The sequence below is a fragment of the Lagenorhynchus albirostris genome, chromosome 4 (genome assembly GCF_949774975.1).
Source record: "Lagenorhynchus albirostris chromosome 4, mLagAlb1.1, whole genome shotgun sequence".
NCBI lineage: Eukaryota > Metazoa > Chordata > Mammalia > Artiodactyla > Delphinidae > Lagenorhynchus > Lagenorhynchus albirostris.
In genome coordinates this window covers 29674131-29698306 of record NC_083098.1, presented here as the reverse complement: position 1 = coordinate 29698306, position 24176 = coordinate 29674131, and the positions used below count along the sequence as shown (strand labels likewise).

Here is a 24176-nt window from a genome sequence, read left to right as displayed (position 1 = left end):
CAGAATAGCCCCGAAGCTGCTAGGGGCCACCTGGAGGAAAGCAGCACACACAGCGATGCTGGGTTCTTCCACAGTTGCCAGTGGACTTTAATATCTTGATGCCTTTGCTCAGACCACCTAAAATTCTCCTTTATTCCTTCACCAGCTGAAGTCTTACTCATTCATCAAAGCCCTATTGAACTATTCCAGCCTTTGAGAGGAGGGAAGATCCTCTCAGTTAGAATGAGTCATTCCTTTGTTCTCACAGTATGTTGTTTAAAATCTTAAAGCATTTACCGAGCTTTACAGAGCTCCTCTCACTGCCAAAATAATAATACTGGCCTTGAAGTTGCTCTGTAAGACTGTTCCATTGAAAGCACTGTTTAAAATATACAAACCCCGGCAAGACAGGAGTCCTTTTCTTTCTTTTTAAATAAAAGAGTTGGGTTTTTCTTTTAATTAATCTTTCAGCAGTGATGATGCATATTTTTGGTTTTACCTTCATCATTAATTATGGTTGTTTTCAAAAGTTAAATCTAAGTCATCGTGCGGCTACTCTGAAGGCAGTTTATGGGGAATTCATTGTTTTGGACCAGTTACTGGGCTTTCACTTTAGCTGATGTGCATATAGAGTAAAAAAAAGCAAAACCAAAAATCATTTATGTCACACAAATGCTTTCAAATTACATATGCATTTCCCACTCGGTTGTTATTTGCCAAAGTCTGAGATCCTGAAAGACTCATGGGATCCAAATCTTGTTGCTAAGGTTGCTGTTTTCTCAGGTTTTTTTTCTCCTAATCACTTACATATATATATATGTAAAAGTTTCATAAATATATATGTAATCTATGTATACATTAAATATTTCTATATTATTTATATATTTTAAAAATGCTTTCTTGGGCTTCCCTGGTGGCACAGTGGTTGAGAGTCCGCCTGCCAACGCAGGGGACACGGGTTCGTGCCCTGGTCTGGGAAGATCCCACATGCCGCGGAGCGGCTGGGCCCGTGAGCCATGGCCGCTGAGCCTGCGTGTCCGGAGCCTGTACTCCGCAACAGGAGAGGCCACAACAGTGAGAGACCCGCGTACCGCAAAAAAAAAAAAAAATGCTTTCTTACACTTCATTGAACAATTTGGTACATGATTCAAATTGACCTAAAATATGTCAGTTGAGTGAGCTGGTATTACAATAACAACATTAATATTACGCATTAGCACCTCATTCGATTATCTAAAATTTTAACCAGAGCCACATTTTTAAAAGTCTTATCGGGCTTCCCTGGTGGCGCAGTGGTCGAGAGTCCGCCTGCCGATGCAGGGGACACGGGCTCGTGCCCCGGTCCGGGGAGACCCCACATGCCACGGAGCGGCTGGGCCCATGAGCCATGGCCGCTGAGCCTGCGCATCCGGAACCTGTGCTCCACGGCGGGAGAGGCCACAGTAGTGAGAGGCCCACGTGCCACCAAAAAAAAAAAAAAAAAATCTTATCAATAATTATGGGGAAAACATCACTGGAGCTTCTTAGGTCTTATCTAGAGACACATTTTCCATTTTGAGCTTGTTGAGGAATAAAACATTCAAAATGCTATTTTCCTAGAATTCCAAAGTAATTAATTCAGTGGTCCTTATCTGCAGAAACATGCCAGGGTCAGAGGGAAGGCAGTGGCCTCGGGCAAGGAGCTAGCCTGTCTTCACTCTAGTTTATTCCTTTCTGGGGCCTGCAGTTACATGTGACTGTCCCAATATCTAACTTGAAGATCTCAAGTCTTCCACGAGGGCTCAGGTATGCCGACCAGGATGCCTCCCCAGACCCCCAAGTCATCTGTTCTCTGCAAATTCTTTACGTTGGGTGCCCTTTCCAGAAATGAAGGTGGCATAAATGTTGTACACGACATTTTCCCTCCTTCTTACATAGCTGGCTGGGCTGGGATGTGGGAGGGATAAGAAAGCATCCGTCAACAACTCCCCTGGGAACAGTTTCTTCATGCTACAGTTAGCTGCACTAAAACCAGAACAGAAACAAAATAAAAACCACCTGGGGAGCAGCAAGAGTGCTGGAAACCAGAAGGGCAGGGGATGCTGAGACACTGCCTACCTGGAGAGCCTTCCCTGGCAGGGCAGGTGCAGCTACTAAAGCCACTGCCTCCCTGCCAGGACACAAGAGAGAAAAGGGAGGGGGAAGCCCTGACCAACCCTTTCAGCTTTGCCCTCCTTTATTTCAGCCGGGAAAGTTCCCACAGGGGGGCTTGCAAGACAGGCTGAGAGAAATTCGCAGCTCATTAATGGTTAGCTGGCAGCTCACAAGACAACAAAGGCCTAGATGCAGGCAATTGGCTATTTCTGTTAGCTAATTTCACCCTATTTGAGGGCAAAAGGCAGGAGATGCGAGGGAACAGGCCTGAACAATGTGTCCAGAAGTGCTCTCAGTCAGCAAGAGGGCATTAAGTCTACATAACAGAAGCAGCAAGGGTAAAAGCCTGGAGCAATCACCTTGGTATTTTTAAAACGATAAATGCCATTTTATCAAGCACTTACTCTGTGCCAAACATACTGCTAAACGTTTTTCATATGTTACAGTCTCACTTAATCCTGACAACAGCCCTGTGAGTTGGTACAGTCATTCCTATTTTATGGATGAAAAAGGTCTTACTGCATCATTTTACAGATGAAGAAACTAAGGTTCAGAGTGATTAGAAAAAAAAGAGAATGAAAGAGTACCAATATTTCTGAAATGGGAAACGGTGAGACTATGCAGTGACTTACATGATATACGTTGTTACATTGTATACGAAGATATACATTGTTCTCACTTTAAAAAAAAATTATTTATCTCAAACACTAAATTTAAACTTCCCATTAAACAGTGGAACTGAGGACTTCCCTGGTGGTGCAGTGGTTAAGACTCTGTACTCCCAATGCAGGGGGCCTGGGTTTGATCCCTGGTCAAGGAACTAGATCCTACATGCATGCTGCAACTAAGACCCAGTGCAACCAAATAAATAAATTAAATTAATTTTTTTTTTTAATGTATAGGTTAAAAGAAAAACTGGAACTCTCAGAAAACAAAAAAAACCTCTTTCCGTTTTTGACAAGTCAGCATATTATGTAAACATTCACGTGTACTTCAACTATGCTCTTTGTCAAAATACCTTTTGAAAAAACAGCAAAAACATTCATTTAAAAACACAAGCCATTTAAACATGTAAAGTTTTGCTTGGACTAAGATTGGGTCCTTTTGGTTTTGTTTTGGTTTTTTTTTTGCGGTAGGCGGCCTCTCACTGTTGTGGCCTCTCCCGTTGCAGAGCACAAGCTCCGGATGCGCAGGCTCAGCGGCCATGGCTCACGGGCCCAGCCGCTCCGCGGCATGTGAGATCCTCCCGGACCAGGGCACAAACCCGTGTCCCCTGCATCGGCAGGCGGACCCTCAACCACTGCGCCACCAGGGAAGCCCGGGTCCTTTTGGTTGTAACAAGAACTGGATGCACAATTCAGTAGCATTTTAAAAGTCACTGGACTACCTCATTTCTATCCCCAAGCAACCTGCCAAGATTTCTTCCACTCAAGTCCAGAATCACTACAGATTTTACGTATTAAACACAATTCCAAAGCCTGGAGTAAGGGCCATTCACAGTAGCAAAGAAAAATGTTTTCTTGCTTCTTGCCCCATGAGAAAAGAAGCTATCATATTGCGAAACAGCACATGGTTGCCAAATGACCTTAAAATAGTCTTCACAAAATGGTAAGTAAAAAAAAAAAAAAAAAAAAAACCTTCCAAAAACCAAAAAATAAAACACTTCACTTCATGACAGGCATCTTATAGCCAGTGGTCAAAATGTATACTACAATAAAAACTTGCTGTCTCTCCACCATGCTCTCCATTTCTTCAGTGAAGCATTCTGCTGAATGACACACTGACCCCTCAGTACTCACAGGCTACTTCCTGATACCCCAAACACATCAGCTTCTACCAGCTGCATTTTAATATATACTAGGAATCAGTTGTTTCCTCCCCAACCTGTTTATGCCAGTTGTGCTTGTTAAAACTATAACGTGTGTTTCTACAAACAGTAGAAATACAAGTATGAAAACAAAGGTTTTCAATGGAAATTAATTTGAATGATTTGAAAATGCTCCATAAAGACAGGTTACTCAAATAAATTGCTACTGAATTAAATGTTCTCAAGACACCTTAGACTTGCGGGATGAGATCTGAAAAAAATTTAAATGGATTCTGCCCTCAGATTGATTCACAGGTATCTAATGTCTCACTCCATGTTTAAGAACTGAAACTAGCAATTATAGACTCTACAGTGTAGACATGGTTTATACAAGAGAGATAAGGTATACTTTTCTTCAGGTGATCACACTCCAAGCAAAGGCCTTGACATCAAATGTTTGGTGAATCAGAGTACACTTATTGTTTTAAGTTAAAATCTACTATAGAAAGTACATGTAGGGCTTCCCTGGTGGTGCAGTGGTTGAGAGTCCGCCTGCTGATGCAGGGGACACGGGTTCGTGCCCCGGTCTGGGAGGATCACACATGCCGCGGAGCAGCTAGGCCCGTGAGCCATGGCCGCTGAGCCTATGCGTCCGGAGCCTGTGCTCCACAACGGGAGCGGCCACAGCAGTGAAAGGCCCGCATAACGCAAAAAAAAAAAAAAAAAAAAAAAAAAAAAGTACATGTAATTCTTATGATCCTTTCAGGTAAGACTTTTGATCCACCAAATACTACTAGGTCAATTACATTAAAATAAGATTTCTACTGCAGTTTGTATTGTGAACAACTTTTTAACACTCTCACAGTTCACTTTCCAAAGCAACACTTATTTCAACATCTACTCTATTCATCATAACAAAATATTTCGTCCACACTTTACCAGTAAATATTGCCCAGACTCGTATGTCACTAACCTATATATTATAACTCACCACGAAATTAAAAATATCACAGCGGAAAGAAGGATAATGCACTGGCAATGCTCTCCCCAAACTGGACATGCCACTGCATACGCAGTGGACTGTGCATCTGACCCTGTGTACTGCCAGCATTGGCTCCAGAAGAAGGCAACTTTCTACATGAAGTACAGGTGTTTCTTCCGCAGCCAGTTTTTACAACACAGCTGTACATAATGGGGTTGAATAACAGGGTATACAATTTGCATTATGACCAGGTGAGGGTCAGGAACCAGTAAACACTGAGGACACGGGACAAAGCTGTTGTACAATTTATTTTTGATGCTTAAGCTTTCTTACCATTTTGTTCCAATGTGTTTATCATTGCAGCAGTATAAAAGTAATTGCTTTGGGTCTGGTCTCTGACATACCCAGCTTAAGTAGGTAACTTAGCTCAAGCTCTCTATTCAAAAAGGGCCTTTGGATTGGGTTGTTTGTTTTTTTGTTATTAAGCTGCATGAGCTGCTTATAAATTTTGGAGATTAATCCTTTGTCAGTTGCTTCATTTGCAAATATTTTCTCCCATTCTGAGGGTTGTCTTTTGGTCTTGTTTATGGTTTCCTTTGCTGTGCAAAAGCTTTTAAGTTTCATTAGGTCCCATTTGTTTACTTTTGTTTTTATTTCCATTTCTCTAGGAGGTGGGTCAAAAAGGACCTTGCTGTGATTTATGTCATAGAGCGTTCTGCCTATGTTTTCCTCTAAGAGTTTGATAGTTTCTGGCCTTACATTTAGGTCTTTAATCCATTTTGAGCTTATTTTTGTGTATGGTGTTAGGGAGTGATCTAATCTCATACTTTTAAATGTAGCTGTCCAGTTTTCCCAGCACCACTTATTGAAGAGGCTGTCCTTTCTCCACTGTACATTTCTGCCTCCTTTGTCAAAGATAAGGTGACCATATGTGCGTGGGTTTATCTCTGGGCTTTCTATCCTGTTCCATTGATCTATATTTCTGTTTTTGTGCCAGTACCATACTGTCTTGATTACTGTAGCTTTGTAGTATAGTCTGAAGTCAGGAAGCCTGATTCCTCCAGCTCCATTTTTCGTTCTCAAGATTGCTTTGGCTATTCGGGGTCTTTTGTGTTTCCATACAAATTGTGAAATTTTTTGTTCTAGTTCTGTGAAAACAACCCAATCCAAAAATGAGAAGAGCTAAATAGACATTTCTCCAAAGAAGATATACAGAGTGCCAACAAACACATGAAAGAATGCTCAACATCACTAATCATTAGAGAAATGCAAATCAAAACTACAATGAGATATCATCTCACACCCGTCAGAATGGCCATCATCAAAAAATCTAGAAACAATAAATGCTGGAGAGGGTGTGGAGAAAAGGGAACCCTCTTACACTGTTGGTGGGAATGTAAATTGATACAGCCACTGTGGAGAACAGTATGGAGGTTCCTTAAAAAGCTACAAATAGAACTACCATATGACCCAGCAATCCCACTACTGGGCATATACCCTGAGAAAACCATAATTCAAAAAGACTCATGTACCAAAATGTTCATTGCAGCTCTATTTACAATAGCCCAGAGATGGAAACAACCTAAGTGTCCATCATCGGATGAATGGATAAAGAAGATGTGGCACATATATACAATGGAATATTACTCAGCCATAAAAAGAGACGAAATTGAGCTATTTGTAATGAGGTGGATAGACCTAGAGTCTGTCATACAGAGTGAAGTAAGTCAGAAAGAGAGAGACAAATACCGTATGCTAACACATATATATGGAATTTAAGGAAAAAAAAATGTCATGAAAAACCTAGGGGTGAAACAGGAATAAAGACACAGACTTACTAGAGAATGGACTTGAGGCTATGGGGAGGGGGAAGGGTAAACGGTGACAAAGCGATAAAGAGGCATGGACATATATACACTACCAAACGTAAGGTAGATAGCTAGTGGGAAGCAGCCGCATAGCACAGGGAGATCAGCTCGGTGCTTTGTGACCGCCTGGAGGGGTGGGATAGGGAGGGTGGGAGGGAGGGAGACGCAAGCGGGAAGAGATATGGGAACATATATATATATATAACTGATTCATTTTGTTGTGAAGCTGAAACTAACATACCATTGTAAAGCAATTATACTCCAATAAAGATGTTAAAAAAAAAAAAGGGCCTTTGGAATATCAATTCTTACTTACTGCCTTACAAGTGCCCATACAATGCACTTCTATTATTTCAACTGACCCTCAGAAAACTCTATCAGATAGGCAAGCCATTTTACAGATGGGGTAGCTGAGCCTTAAGTAACTTGCCCAAAGCCTTGCAGCTGGTTGGCGATACAGCCAGACCTAGAACCCAAGCCTTAAAACCCTACTTTCACTGTACAACTAGGCTTCCTTCATCAAATCATGCCATATTCCAACCACTTGAACTTTAATCAACTTATAGAACTCTTGCATATATCTAAGGCTTCTTTAATAGTAAATAACCAGCTCACTGTGGGGCAGGCACTATGCTAAGCACTGACTATGTAGGATGGCATCTGAACACACTACAGCCCCCTGCTACGGACTTACCCAAGCTCACACATCGGCTCAGTGAGAGAGCTGGGACTTGACCCAGGCAGTCTGATTCCAATAACCCAGCTCTCAACTGAAGGAACTAGCTTTCAACTACTACACTATAATGCTGGCTAACTAGTTTGTAAATTCACCCAGGAAATAAACTATGTTTTTGTATTCTTCTCTTCTGAACATTAAAAGTAAGTACAGGGCTTCCCTGGTGGCGCAGTGGTTGGGAGTCCGCCTGCCGATGCAGGGGACGCGGGTTCGTGCCCCGGTCCGGGAGGATCCCACATGCCGCGGAGCGGCTGGGCCCGTGAGCCATGGCCGCTGGGCCTGTGCGTCTGGAGCCTGTGCTCCGCAATGGGAGAGACCACAACAGTGACAGGCCCGCGTACCGCAAAAAAAAAAAAAAAAAAAAGTTAGTACAATTGTCCAGGTGATGTGTAGTTTTCTCTTGTATTGCTTTCTAAAACAGTGAGTCTGAAACTTGTGCATACAAATCAGTTGGAGAATGAAAATGCAGAGTCTGATGCAAGAGAGCTGAGGTCGAACCTGAGATTCTGTATTTGTGAAAACTTCCAAGTGACGTTGGACCACACCTGGAGTGATAAGACTCAAAAACACAAGCTACTTTTCTACTGTAAATCTTGTCATAAGCAAAGGACTTTATTGGGTTAGGTATTTTACCGTTTTTAATCAGAATGGGTCTCAGGTCCTTGATGTCACTGATGGCCACCATTTGAAGAAGAACCAGAGGCTAAGAAGTAGGAATCTGTTTTGCTCAAAATTTTATCTCCAGTTATTATTTGAATAAATTCATTTTGTTTGCGATGTTGTACAAACTCTTTAGGATCAGAGCCTGAGAAGATTTGATACTCTATGAATATTCAATAGAAAATCCCCTTTTGATAGTACGTTTTGGTACTCCTCATTTTTGAGAGTCCTCTCATAACTATTTCTGTGAGGTACTGTAGAAGAAACATGAGCTTTTGGAGTCAAAAAGACCAGGAATTGGCATTCCAGCTCCAACTTCGTATTAGTTGAGTGACCTTAGGGAAACTGATGTTCAAAGAGGTTGTTACTTTGTTATCAGTAAAACGGAGCTAAGGCTACCTACACCTCCTTACATCTTTCATGACTATTAGGTGAAATAATATACCTAAACCAACTAGCACAGTTTCTGCCACATGGTAGGTATTCGATAAGTATTCGTTTTATCAAGAAAATTTATTTCCTACAATGTCAGTCTGTTTCAATTGGCAAAAGTGAATGACAACAAGAAGATATTTTTGCCAATGCTTGGGCTTTTAAAGGGAAAACAGTGTAAAAGTAATAAGAGCTAACATTTATTCAACATCTATTAAGGTACCAGTCACTCTCCAGGGACGTTTCTATTATCATCCCCTTTTACAAGTAAAGTCACAGGTTCAGAAAGATCAAGTAACCAGCCCAAGATCCCAACCCAGCACTGAGACTCCATGGTTTGCTCCCATAACCTCTAACCACCTGCCTCCCTGGCGGTGGGGGTGGTGCTTGGTGGTGCAGAGAAAAATCAAAGGCAATCCCAAGGAAAGAGGGAGAATCAGAGTCAGCATCCCTTGAAACATCTTATCTCACTGTCTGGAACATTCCTCCCAAGGCTCTTAAGAGGAACCTTACACAGAATTGAGGGGTTTTGCTTTTCTTATTGAATCTGCTTCTTTATACTTATTTTGACAATTTATCCTTAAGTTCACTGAAGTTATGAGCCATATCTTAGGGACTTTTGTGTTAAGCATAGATTCTTGAATTCAGGGGCGCTCAAATATTTGATTTAATATACGATTTCCCCTGGAGCATGGCTCATTGTTAACTCTAGCACAGATTTCACAAATAAAATGCCTGAAGTTGATTCTGAGGTCAACAAATACCAGAGGAAACTGACTCTAATTTGAAACATAAGTGAGGGAAACAAATGCTGTAAAAGGTTAGCATGCTAAATAATAAAGGAAACAAAAGAAACTAAAAACATCCAGGAAGACACTTCCTTTTCTTTTTTTCTTCTTCCTTTCTTTCCTTTCTTCTCCTTCCTTTATTTTCTTCCATTCCATTCTTTTTTCCTTTCTGTCTTCCTTTCTTTCCTTTCTTCCTTTCCCTCTCTCTCTTTCTTTCTGTTTTTTAACCCTACAGTCTATTAAACTGAAAGGGTACAATGGCTTAGAAACCATTATCTACTATTACCATTCAGAGAAGGAAGATCTGGGGTCAATGATGACATTTCAAATTACCCAATCGTTACCCCTGTTGAGTAATTCAGATGACACCACCTGAGACACTGTGCTAATTATATACAAGATGATGACAGATGTGCTACTGAAAACTGCAGATCTAAAGAGGGAGTCAGAAGGGAGTGATGAAAGAAAGATTCACAGAAGAATATTTGGCAATGCACGGAAATAAGTGGAAACTGCGCTAAATAATTATTTTATTTGTAACAGGTTCATAAACCTTTTTCATGACTAACGAGGGAAAAAAAATTCAGACATTTCATGCTCCGCTGTCTAAAAGAAAGATACTAACATAATTTAACTTAACACAGTATGATTTCATTGTTACAGAAATTTTTCCTAAAAGAGAACTGATGCATTTAACATGTCAAGCATTACACCTCAAACTAGTGTTTGGGCCAATTTAGTGTGTTCTAATTACAGCTATATGGTTCACCACAATGGCCCTACTCCAGAGCATGAAATCATGCTACTCTCGTGAGGAAAGATTCCCTGTCTTGGAAAACAGAGTTAGGAAACTCTGAGGAAAGATTCCCTGTCTTGGAAAACAGAGTGAACAAACCACACACACAAAAAAAATGTTTCAAAGTCATCTTTCAAACCTTTGTAAAGTAGTTCTCATTTGCTCTGAAGTCACATTTTCCTTCACATCTTTCTGCCAAGAAATAGATGTGTACCACAAGTTTATCACTCTCTAATCCCTAATATCTTTAAAATTCTCTTTTGTGCCATGACTTGTTTGTATATTTCCAGTGAGAACTCTGTGATGAAAAGAGACAATGAATATTCCTGGAAGACTAGTCTTGTAAAGACGCAAAGACGCTGATAAAATGGTAAGAGGCAAATACTGAGAAACTAACAATGCTCTATGCGCCAGATGTCCTTGAATGGTTTCCATCCCGTAGGAACCAAAACCTTAAGGGCTTATTCTTCTGTTTCAGCACTCCCTTCTAACCCCCTGTTTAGATCTGCAAAATGAAACACCAACAGGAACACCTGAGAAATAAAACCTAACCCTGTCATCACACTCACTGCTGGCAGAGACCAAGTGAGTAATCGGGGAAATAACCAAGTGCCAACCTCTAAATATTTCACCTTAACTTACAAAGCTTTTCAAATACAACTTTGAAAATGAGTCATGATCTGGGGAGGGAAGGCTAGCGTGAATCATCCTAGAACTTTTATAAGATTAAATTTCAGAGGATGTAATGAAATCTGGCCTAGTCTCAAGAACTAAGAAATATTATGGAATTAAAACTCACAGGCTAAGGAAATGCCGTGAGGACTTCTGCCACCCAAAAAACAGAACATTCAAAGCCACACACAGTTGGTTTCAAAATCATAAATGAAATACCTGACTAGCTGAATCTGCATGTGTGAAGGAAGAGAATGAGTTAGAATGAAGTGGCCTTATTCATTCCCCTGACTAGGTAGACAGTTTTGTGGGTAAACTTTTTAAAAAATCTGAACAATAAAGAAGTTTCCCATCCAACTTCTCTACACATTCTGCAAAAGCTTTGAAAACTATTAGATACACGAATATGATGATGCAAGCTATAATCTAGTGCACTTATTTGATTTACTAGTTCCAAACACTTCACTGTTGTTATCAACAAATTATTTTAACCACTTTACAGTACTCGTCATCTTAAGATCTGAAAGCATACACGGACTATCACAGAAAAACATTTTAAAAAAAACAAAAATAAAACAGTAGCACCTTCATGGATTCCTGTGAAAAGCACACCAGGGAAGAATAGGAAGAATAAACAGAGTATATTAAATTTCTCATTAGCACACTGACTTATCTACAACCTTTGAGCACAGGACAGTACTTCCATCATCGATACTGCAAAGCCTCTCGTGAAAAAGTCCGTTTCTCCCAAGAACTGTCTTCATGACTCTGGCACTTTCTCCTGCCTGCCACACAGCATCAACATTGAGGACTTCAACATACAGACCCTCTTGCTGGCACTGTCACAGCTCCCCCGAGTCCTGGAGACCCATGGAGTCTAGGAGGACCTACATTCTTGCCGGGGGCGGGGTGGGGGGGGAACCTATTATATATCTATTTCCTCTATGGCCCCACTCACCTGGAGAGAACAATGATAGCTAATTTCTTCTATCAGAGCTTAAATTCTAAGAAAGAAAGCACTGCAAAATAACAAATAGAGAAGGTAAACTAACAAATCGTCACCTTTGTATTTCACTTTAGAATTTGTTCTGAGTTACTTTAATGTACTTTATGAAAGAAATCTGTTCTGTTTACGGTTTTTGCAAAGGTAAAATTATATTCTACATTCCCCTCCTTACCCCTCCAGAGTCTTTGATTCTGTTACATACAATGGTTCATTAAAGCTTTACTTTTATGCCACACTAAGATAAAGACCAACACCCACCTTTACAGACTATATAAGGCTAAGCGGAAACTAAGCATTGGCATTCCAGAGGTATATTTTGCTTGTTACATTTGCCAAAATGTACAACAAACCACATCAGTTGGATAAGAAATAAACAAAATGAATTTCATATAAACTTTGAAATTATACTTTTAAAAAGACAGATTGCAAAGACAATAATGCTCAAATATACCGAACTATACTCTTGGCTCAAAACGGCATTAGCTTTGGCACTGCATAGCCACCGTACCCTGAATAGGCCAGTTTCTGTCCTGGCAATGGCCAACACCGCTTCGTTGTTAATGATACATAACCCATTGCTCTGTAAGGGAGAGGCACAACATGTGCTGACTTAGCTTTTTTCTGCAATCTCTTGGAAAGGAGGGGCCCTTTCTGAGTCCTCCGCAGCACTGTAACATCAACTACGAAACTCCCCTTCTCCCTCTGTGGATTCTCATTTCAACTGCAGACACCTGGTAAGACCGCAATTTAATTCTGCGTCTCTGCACAAGTTAAGTACATAACCACCCTATGCTGTGGCTAACCACTGAACTGCCATCTGAACCCATGGACAGAATTTCACTGGCACCCTTCCAGCAGCTTGGATACACACTCCTTTTACGCACGTAGTCTGCACTGTATCACTCTGCACTGGCATCACTTCAGATGTGATAACTCTGCTTTTCCCAATGGCCTGCTAGTTTCTTGAAGGTGGAGACCATATCCGAAGTTTTTTGCTAGGTATAACATTATTGTATACATGGCAGGTCCACAGTGTTTCTTTTTGCAAAATAATTCTCACCTTTAAATAACTGAGATCTGAAACATCCCAAAGCAGATACAACCCTTCAAACTTTTCCACTCAGATTCCTAAATTCACAAAACTTACCACATATCTTTAGACTTGTTCTAGCTATCATTGAGCCTAATTCGCCAAATAGCAACTTTGTCTGTATTTCATTTATTGTGGAAAAAAAAAATGTAACCCTTATTGATAGTTACAGCAGGCCAGGCACTGTGCCCACCACAAGGTTTACAAGATTATACCTCACTGAGTCCTCGAACCACCTCAGAGGGTAGATAGGACTCTTACTCTCTTTTAAACAAGGAGGAACTGAAGCAAGGGAGTTAACCCACCTTGCCCAACATTTCACAGCCAGCGTGACAAAGCCAGAAATCACACCCAGGCAATTTGGTTGTGGAACCCAAGCGCTTACCCTCTCTGTTTTTGGAGAAACGACTCCCATTTATTACTGGTTTATGATATTCAACTTTGAAGCTACTTTCACATATTTTGTTACATCTAATCTCAATAAGTAACTTGTGAAGGGTAGATATCATTACAAATGAAGAACAGACAGAGACAAAAAATTTCATGCACCTAGCTATAATGAAAGCATCAGATAGAGTACCAATTTCCTCTGTCTTAAAATCCAATGTGTAATGCTTCCCACAAGCTCCCCTCGATATGCAACCTTGTAATTAGATGGTAGCTGAAAAGGATGTGGTTTGGGAGTTCAATTATATTTTACAACACATTTTGTTATAGAATGGAAATATGGAAAACACAGGTGGTCACATTTTATGAATAATTTTCCAAAACTCATTTAAATCCTGTATGAATTTTCCTATGGGGAGGAAAAAGTTACAAAGGGAGATAAATTTCCAAAATCCTGCACACAGCCCCCCGCACAAGCCTGTTTAACTCCGAGAGTAGCTATTATATGTTACTAATCCTTTATTACGGGCAGTTCCTGGTCACTTTTTCTTGGAATTTTACCATTGAGCCTGACATAGAGTAGATGCTTCATCAACGTTTTTTTTCACCTGCAGTCATTTAACTTTCACTAGTAAAGACCTATGTTTCAGGCTTCTGTGACAGACTGCACTACTGAACCTCATTCCTCACCCCTCCCTGTACCTATGTCCTTTGCGTATATTTCACCACCCCTTGACACAAGGGCTTGTCGCATGTGATCCACATTGGCCAACAGAATGAGGAAGAAGTAATGTTTTTTGTTGCTGCTCTTGTTGTTGTTGTTTTGTGGTACGCAGGCCTCTCACTGTTGTGGCCTCTCCCGTTGCGGAGCACAGGCTCCGGACGCACAGGCTCAGCGTCCATGGCTCACAGGCCCAGCCGCTCCGCGGCATGTGGGATCTTCCCGGACCGGGGCACGAACCCGTGTCCCCTGCATCGGCAGGCGGACTCTCAACCACTGCGCCACCAGGGAAGCCCAGAAGTAATGTTTTGAGTCTAGGCTTCAAGAGGCCACACGTATTTCCACTTGCTCCCTTGTGCTTCTGACAGACCCTGGGAAGGCCTGGGCTAATCCACTGGTGCAGGAGCATGAGACACTCGTGGAGGAAAGCTGCGCCAGCCAGCCCCACCCCACTCTATCCTGCAGCTCAGCTGGCATCGGCAGAGCTGCTGCAGCAAACATTTAAAGGGTGAGAAATAAATGCTTATTTTGCCTATTTCTGAATGCCATTGTATTTAGGGTGATTTATTATGCAACAAGAGATAACTGATACAACTTCTTTTTTTTTTTTTTTTTTTTTTTTTTGGTGGTACGCGGGCCTCTCACTGTCGCGGCCTCCCCTGTTGCGGAGCACAGGCTCCGTACGCGCAGGCTCAGCGGCCATGGCCCACGGGCCCAGCCGCTCCACGGCATGTGGGATCCTCCCGGACCGGGGCACGAACCCGTGTCCCCTGCATCGGCAGGCGGACTCCCAACCACTGCGCCACCAAGGAAGCCCGATACAACTTCTTGAATTGCAGTTATGGACTAGGCAATTTTATTTAATCCTGATGACTTTGGGAAGTTTTTATTATTAGTCCTACCTTCTAACTCTATCAGTTCATATACCTGTTTATACACATTTAAAAATCATTTGTGCAGGCCCTACTCCAGGTCTATAAATGAGGATCTCCTGGGGCATGGGGTCTTTGTACCTATTTTTTTTTAAGTTCTGCAGGTGATTCTGATGTGTAGTCATGATTAAGGACCCTAATTGACAGTCCCAAAAGATGAAGGGCCAGCCTATTCACAGTCCAGATTTGGCCTTTCACTTTTAGGCAGGGCTTCAAAGTCCATGGGAGACTGGGACTTATGTCATGTTCACAGTGAAGCACGTCAAGAGTAAGGATGTCCCTGTTGGGACAAAAGATTCCAAAGCCTCCTCCTTGCTACCCCCCACCCCCTGCCATCAACTCCAGGTTTTGCAAGGATGGTTCCCAGGACCCTCTGGAGATGCTGAGAGCCACTACAATTCATCAGTCAAGTACCACGGGTTAGGCCCTGTGCTAAGTGCTTTAGCATAAATCTTATTTCATTCACATTAAAAAAGAGAGCAATGAGGTTAATAAGTACTTTGATGAAACTTATACCATTAATAAACGGTGGACCCAGGAATCAATTTCAGGTCTGTGCAAATGCAAAACTCTCAATCTTTTTTTTCTTTCTTTTTTTTTTGGCCACGCTCCTCCACTTGCAGGATCTTAGCTCCCTGACCAGGGACTGAACCCGCACCCTTGGCAGTGAAAGCACCGAGTCCTAACCACTGGACTGCCAGGGAGTTCCCCAAAACTCTCCTTCTTAATCTCTAAAACAAACCATTTTAGCACCAGTAGCTCTCACTAAGGCTGCAAGGAAAATGCATTTGAAGCAATGACCTCTCAAAGGTCTCTAGGGATGAGATGCTGCCTTGATCGGGTTTCCAACAAAAATTTTAGCCACTGTCAGGGCCAAGGCAAGATGGAAGGGAAAGGAGGAACATGGCAGGGGGTAAGGGACGAGGGGTGGGGAGAGAAAGTCACAGATGGAGATCTGGGAGCCATCATTTCGTGAATCAGGTAATTTTTCAAGTATTGGATGTCCACAACTCAAAAACCATCTCATGAAAATCTAGAAGCTTGGTCCACTATGTACACAACTTCACACAGTAAATACAGTACCGACAGCATTCAGCAAAAAGTATTTGTTTGGCTGCTTATGAATTTATGATTATTTTTCACCTTGTAGCCTCTACATCTCTGCAATAAGGGTGAAGTGCTCTGGACAAAGAGCCAGAAGACATGGTTTGAACTTTACTGTCTGCCAGTTACCACCTACACTGGAAAAGTCACAGCCTCTTCAGAACCCAGGCTGATCGGTGAAACCACATTCCAGGCACCTGGAGGCGGCTCTTTCTCCCACATCCTAGGATAAGAAGAACCCGCTACATGCTCACCGTGACTTTTCTAATCACTTCTCCACGCTTATTTAAAAGAAATTCCCTATTCCTTGGAGTCTCATACCGTCTAATTATACCACTTTGTGTTTTCCAGTTCTGACATTGCCCCTTTTTCCTGAAGGCTTTAGAACTTGGTTCATAGCCTCTCCATCCCAAGTATCCCTTCCATTACCCCTTCCATTTTCTTGAGTGATATCACAGCCCATGCTGATGGTCAGGACAACCTCCTCAGCTCCAGTGGGGTCAGTACCACCACAGGTCCTCAGCCATCGTATCGTAGCCCACTGCCGCATTCTGGACTTCCTCATTCAGAGGGACCCCCACCTCTGAATCCTCAAAATAAAATACCTCCGCCTGACCACAAACTTCCTGATCTTCTTGCTCTCTCACCCCTACTACACCTAGACATCAATCCAATCGGAAATCCTGGCCCCTTCACCACCCTCCTTCTTCCCTCTTCGGGTTTCCTTCCCCATCCAGCTCAGCCTCCATGATCTTTGTACCTGACGGAGTCAAAACTCCATGACCTGAGATCTTCCTCTCAGTGCCGACGACTGAGGAAACCCAAATTCCTGTCAACCCAACTCTTCACATTCTTTGTATCTCACCTGGGCAATGCATGCAGTTGGAGAAAATCCACAAGGCTCTGTACATTCACGATGCCATTATTAAATCCATGGTTTCTACTTCACCAGAACCCTCTTAGCTGCTTCCCTTCGAGCTCTCCTCCATTTATACAGCAGCTGTTTCAAACCTTCCTCATTTTCTTTATAGAACTTTTTACTATCAAAAATGCGAAATGGGGCTTCCCTGGTGGCGCAGTGGTTGAGAGTCCGCCTGCCGATGCAGGGGACACGGGTTCGTGCCCCAGTCTGGGAAGATCCCACATACCGCAGAGCGGCTGGGCCCGTGAGCCATGGCCGCTGAGCCTGCGCGTCCGGAGCCTGTGCTCTGCAACGGGAGAGGCCACAACAGTGAGAGGCCCCCGTAACGCAAAAAAAAAAAAAAATTTTTTTAAAATGCAAAATGATTTACTTGCTTATTTTCTGCCTCCCCCAATGGAATTTAATCCTTCATGCGGGCAGAGGCTCTGTCTTGTTCACAGTTGTATTTCCACATTATAGAAGACACTAATTTTTGCAAAATGAATGAAAGAACACTGACATTAGGTGGTTTTCCCTGCTGACTATGGGTTAGGTTCCCCAGCCTATACATTCTTTCATAGCAGCACCCTGTACTTATTCTATCAGGCACCTATCACAGTGTGTTCACTGCCCCTTAGGGGCAGTGAAGACTCCTAGTCACCAATTGTATGCCTTTTCCTTAGTTCAGTGCCCGGCCCGTAGTAAATACTCACTGTATCTGAGTAAGTAATAACGTTTAAATGCTTGGCAGCATTTTACAGAACACTAGTCCAAGGGGATATGAATAAGGTATTCTGCAATGAAAGGGTCCCATGACAGAATAATCTGGGAAATGTTCTAACAGGTTTCTTCACTACAGGATTTTTCAAAGCTTTTAACATGCTAATACGCACTTTGAGTCTCCAAGAATGAAGCTTTTCTCAAATATAAGCTGAAACTCTGATACATGGCTAGATAGATAGGCACAGATATAGATATACAGATACAGTATGTGTGTATGTTTGTGAAATGGGGGGGGGTGAGGTGCAACGGATTTTGATTGCTTTGGAACCACTGCTCCAGAGAATAGAGAAAAATAATAATTTAGGAAACGAGTCTTCTAAAATTTAGTTCATAAATTGTTTAAAAGCATTCTAAGTAACCATTTCATTATAAAATGAAAAGAATTGGGATTTCCTCAGAGTCAACAGTCTAACATTATCATCTGGCTCAGGCAAGTCAGTAAACAGTTATTTAGAAGATGAACTCATTTAAAGAGCAAAACGGTATTAAAAGGGACACTGGGGCAGTTGCTAACCTAGTCTCTTGAGTGAAATGGAAGGCTGCAAGGAGAAAGAACACATGATTTAGGGAACTACTGTGAAGAACAGCTACAAACCCAAACTGTAATCCCACAGCACACCAGGCTTCAAAAAAACAGGTGGATTTTGAAAAAACAGAAAAATGAAAATGTTTTGATATTTCAAAACATTTGCAACAAGAAAGCAATTACTGATGCTACCCAGGCACATAGGTACTATGCCATCACTATATAGAATTGTCATAGAGGTGATAAGATGACTTAAGGAGATCGAAAAACAAAAAACATTGACACATGCCATGAGCCCTTGCTACTTACGCATAAACAGAAAGAGACATAAACCGCATCTTATGAGTGACTGCAATTTAAGACATTTTCAGTTATCTTGTCAACACATGAAGCACTGCCTTATCTAATCTGTTTATTTCACACAATAGTCCCTATCATAGGAATGTCTCAAAATATTTTGCACACGAAAGTGTCATTCAGAAGAGAATGCTTTCAAAATGTGTAATCTCATTTCCTGAATTTTAACATTGTATCACAAACACTCACTGAAGTCTGTTTTCCGAAGGAATTCCTTTAATCATGAAATAATTAGAGACTGGACACTATTTTGGAGCCGGCCAGTTTCTTTAAGGGGGTAAAGCCCTTAAACTCTTTTCCTATCTGAACTCTTTTCATCTCTTCATTTTGTTACAACCTTTGTTTACACAAGATGACTCATGAACTGAAACTAATTAACCTACTATTAGCTGGACATTTGATTTCTACACATTGTAATTAGCTGACACTCAATGACTGTTATTAGCACAGTCGTTATCAAACCCACACCACCTTCATATTCTCTTACCAGAGAGAAGTATATGCATTTCAGGTTTAATTTGAAAATGTCTGACATAGAACAACTTTTTCTATACTCTAAATCAGCTCTCCCAAATTTTAGAAAACACTGCCTCCTTGATTTACATCCTATTATATCAGCCTTCAAAAAAAAATAAACAGTAACCTCCTTTTGCCATGTTGATATATGGTTGTGTATTACAGACCAGCTCACTATGACAAAACAGCTGCAATTCAAAGCGCATTTGATCCTCATTATCTGCAGATTCTACATTTGCAAATTTGCCTACTTTCTAAAATATATTTTTAGTCCCCAAATCAATACTCACGGCACTTTTGCGGTCATTCGCTGGCATGAGCACAGTGCCAAAAAATTTGAGTCACCCAACAATTCCCAGCTGAGGTCGAACAAAGTGACACTCTGCTGTCTGGTTCCTGCTCACGTACTTCTCGTGGTCTATTTAGTGCCGCTGTTTTTGTATTTGGGGGCTTTCTGTTGTTTCTCTCTTAAAATGGTCCCCAAATGTACAGCTGGAGTGCTACCTAGTGTTCCTAGGCTCAAGAAGGTTGTGATGTGCCTCACAGAGAAAATACATGTGTTAGACACAGTTCGTGTGGGCATGAGTTACAGCACTGTTGGTCCTGAGTGCAATGTAAATGAATGACTAATATATATTAAATAAAGTGTCTTTAGCAGAAAAACACTTAAAACAAGATTATGTATTGACTGGTTGATACCAAATTGTAACCATGGGCTCACAGGAACCTAACTTTGTTCCCCAAGAGCAACAGATCAGTATTTGCTAATTCAGTGTCTGCAGCAACTGTACAGAACATAACTACCACAAAGAGCGAGACTCTCTTGCATTTTGTAACCTACCATCTAGCACCTGAATGTCTGGAGAAGTCAATCAATACTCTCAGAACAATGCCCCTGTTAACAAAATCGACCTGAGTGTGGAGGGGATGGAGGGAGCTCCTGCTGTCCCTGACACTGGAGCATGGGAGGGCCGTGTGACGGGGTGAAGCAGCAGCCAGTCTTGAGTTCTCCCTCTCCCATTTGGTGGAAGGCAAGGCAGTCCTTCTAAGCCTCACAAGACCCTGAGAGAGGGCAAGGAAGCCACAGTTTATCCCCACACTGAGGGCTGGCTCTGTGGGCGTGTGATCTGCACAGACACACAGGGCCCCTTCTGGGTTTAATATTCTGATGTTATTGGCTTAAAATTCTTAATAATTTTTGAACAAGGAGTCCTGCACTTTCGTCTTGCACTAGGCACCACAAATTAGGTAGCTGGTTTTGCCCACAGGATTCCTACACTGCTACTCAGTAGGTTAGTCTCACAAAAGGGAAGCTCACCTCTGTATAGGAGGGAGGGGCAGCACATGTCATCCAGAGAAGGAACGAAAGGTCCTGTCAAGAAGCAACAAGGATGGGGAGAGGGACCAAGGTGGCAGAGTAGAAGGACCCTAAGCCCACCTCCTCGCATGAGCACACCAAAATCACAGCTAACCGGAGCACAATCATTGATGAAGAAGACTGGAGCCTACCAGAAAAGATCTTCTACAACAAACATAAAGAAGGAACCAAAACAAGATGGGTAGGAGGGGTGGGCTTGCAGTATAATCAAATCCCATAACCCCTGGGCGGGCAACCCACAAAGGGGAGAATAATTATATTATACAGGTTCTCCCACAGGAATGAGTCCTGAGCACCACATCAGGCCCCCCAGGCCAGTGATCTGGCACTGGGAAGAGAAGCCCCCAAAGCATTTGGCTTTGAAAGCCAGCAGGGCTTGATTACAGGAGCTCCAAAGGACTGGGGGAAATAGAGACTTCACTCTTAAAGGGTGCACACAAAATCACACACACACCAGGACCAAGGGCAAAAGCAATAATTTGATAGGAGCTTGGGCCAGACCTAGCTGCTAGAATTGGAGGGTCTCCTGGGGAGGTAGGGGACAGGTGGAGTTGGTTATGGCTCACCTTGGGGACAGGGACACTGGTGGCGGACATATCAGGAAGCATTCATCTGCATGAGCTCTCCTGGAGGCTGCCATCTTAGCACCAAAACCTGGTCCCACCCAACAGCCTGTAGGCTCCTGTGCAGGGACACCTCAGGCCAAACAACAAACTGAGTGGGGACACAGCCCCACCCAGCAGCAGATAGGCCACCTAAAGATTTCCTGAGCCCACACATGCCTCTAAACACACCCCTAGACATGGCCCTGCCCACCAGGGGGCCAAGACCCAGTTCCACTCACCAGTGGGCAGGCACCAGTCCCTCCAACCAGGAAGCCTGCCCAAGTCTCTAGACCAGCCTCACCCACCAGGGGGCAGACACTGGAAGCAAGAAAATACAGTTCCACAGCCTGCAGATCAAGTCCACAAACACAGGCCAGACACTACCCTGGGACCAGCCGGCCCCTGGCCTTTGGGTGACAAGAGGGGAGTGCACTGCTGGGAGGCATAAAACATCTTATACAGAGGGCCACTTCTCCAAGGTCGAGAAGCATCACTAACCTACCACATACATAAAAATACAAATAGCAATTCAGACACAATGAGGCAACAGAGGAATATGCTTCAGATGAAGGAACAAAATAAAGCCCCGGAAGAAGAGCTAAATGACATGGAGATAGGCAATCTACCTGAGAAAAAGTTCAGACTAGTGATCATAAAGATGATCAGAGAACTTGGGAGGAGAATGAAAGCATAGAGCAAGAAATTAGAAGTTTTAAACAAAGAATTAGAAAATATAAAGAACAGCCAAAGAGAATTGAAGAATAAGTGAAATGAAAAATACGCTAGAAGGAATCAATAGTAGACTACATGAGGCAGAAGAACAGATCAGTGAGGTGGAAGACAGAGTAGTGGAAACCATTGCTGTCGAAGAGAAACAAGAATGAAAAGAAATGAGGGCAGTTTAAGAGCCCTCTGGGATAATATCAAGCATGCTAATATTTGCATTATAGGGGTCCCAGAAGGAGAAGAGATAGAGAAAGGGCCTGACAAAATATTTGAAGAGATAATAGCTGAAAACTTCCCTAACCTGGGAAGGGAAACAGTCATCCAAGTCCAGATTTGATGGAGAAATCAAAACCTTTACAAACAAGCAAAAGCTAAAAGAATTCAGCACCATCAAACCAACTTTACAACAAAAGCTAAAGGAACTTCTCTAGGTGGAAAAGAAAAGGCCACAACTAGAAACAAGAAAATTACAAAATGGAAAAGTTCACTGGTAAAGGCAAACATACAACAAAGGTAGGAAATCATCCACACACAAAGCTTGTAGGGAGGTTAAAAAACAAAAGTAGTAAATTCATCTGCATCCACAAGAAGCAGTTAAAGGATACACAAAACAATTAGATGTAAAATATAATATCAAAACCAGTAATCATGAGGGGAGGAGGGTACAAATGCAGGGTATCTAAAATGCATTTGAAATTAAGAGATAAGCAAATTAAAACAAGCACGTAGAACAAAAAAATTTTAAGTTTGTATGGAAACACAGAAGTCCATGAACAGCCAAATCAATCTTGAGAAAGAACAGAGCTGGAGGAATCAGGCTCCTTGACTTCAGACTAAACTACAAAACTACAGTAATCAAAACAGTATGATACTGGTACAAAAACAGACACCTAGATCAATTGAACAGCATAGAAAGCCCATAAATAAACCCAGGCACTCATGGTCAATTAATTAACAACAAAGGAGGCAAGAATATACAATTGAGAAAAGACAATCTCTTCAATAAATGGTGCTGGGAAAACTACACAGCTACATGTATAAAAATGAAGTTACAACATTTTCTAATACCATATACAAAAATAAACTCAAAATGGATTAAAGACCTTAATTTAAGACCAAATACTATAAAATTCCTCGAGGAAAACATAGGCAGAACACTCTTTGACATAAATCGCCACTATTTTTTTTTGATCCACCTCCTAGAGTAATGGAAATAAAAATAAACAAATGAGACCTAATTAAGCTTTTGCACAGCAAAGGAAACCATAAACAAAATTAAAAGACAACCTACACAATGGGAGAAAATGTTTGCAAGCAATGCAAATGACAAAGGCTTAATTTCCAAAATATACAAATAGCTCATACAGCTTAATATGAAAAAAAAAAACCAAGCCAATCAAAAAATGGGCAGAAGACCTAAATAGACATTTCTCAAAAGAAGACATGCAGATAGCCAACAGGCACATGAAAAGATTCTCAATATCACTATTATTAGAGAACTGTAAATCAAAACTATGATGAGGTAATTCAGAATGGCCATCATTAAAAAGTCTACAAATAATAAATGCTGGAGAGCGTATGTAGAAAAAGGAGCCCTGCTACACTGTTGGTGGGAATGTAAATTGGTATAGCCACTATGGAAAACAGTATGGAGATTCCTTTAAAAACTAAAAATAGAGTTACCATATGATCTACCAATCCCACTCCTGGGCATAGAGCCGGAAAAGATGAAAACTCTAATTCGAAAAGATATATGCACCCCAACGTTTATTGCAGCACTATTTACAACAGCCAAGACACAGAAGCAACCTAAATATCCACTGACAGATGAATGGAAAAAGAGGATGTGGTATATATATGCAATGGAATACTACTCAGCCATAAAAAAGAATGAAATTTGCAGGAACATGGATGGATCTACAGATCATATTAAGTAATTCAGACAGAGAAAAACAAATATCATAAGATATTACTTATATGTGGAATTTAAAAACATGATACAAGTGAACTTATTTACAAAACAGAAATAGATTCACAGACATAGAAAAGAAATTTATGGTTACCAAAGGGGAAAGTGGGGGTAGAGGGAGATAAATTAGGAATTTGGGATTAACAGACACACAATACTACATATAAAATAAACAACAAGGTCCTACTGTGTATATATAGTACAGGGAACTATTCAATATTTTGTAATAACCTATAATGGAAAAGAATCTGAAAAAGAATACATATATATATATATATATATATATATCTGAATAACTTTGCTGTGCACCTGAAACTAACAC

At 41.6% G+C, this 24176-nt stretch overlaps 1 protein-coding gene across 9 annotated transcripts in view; it reads right to left on the bottom strand.

The window, feature by feature from the left end:
* The window catches only part of DCLK2 (doublecortin like kinase 2), a 156787-nt gene that overhangs the window by 96002 nt on the left and 36609 nt on the right, over nt 1-24176 (bottom strand). The gene's annotated exons all lie outside the window — the stretch shown is intronic.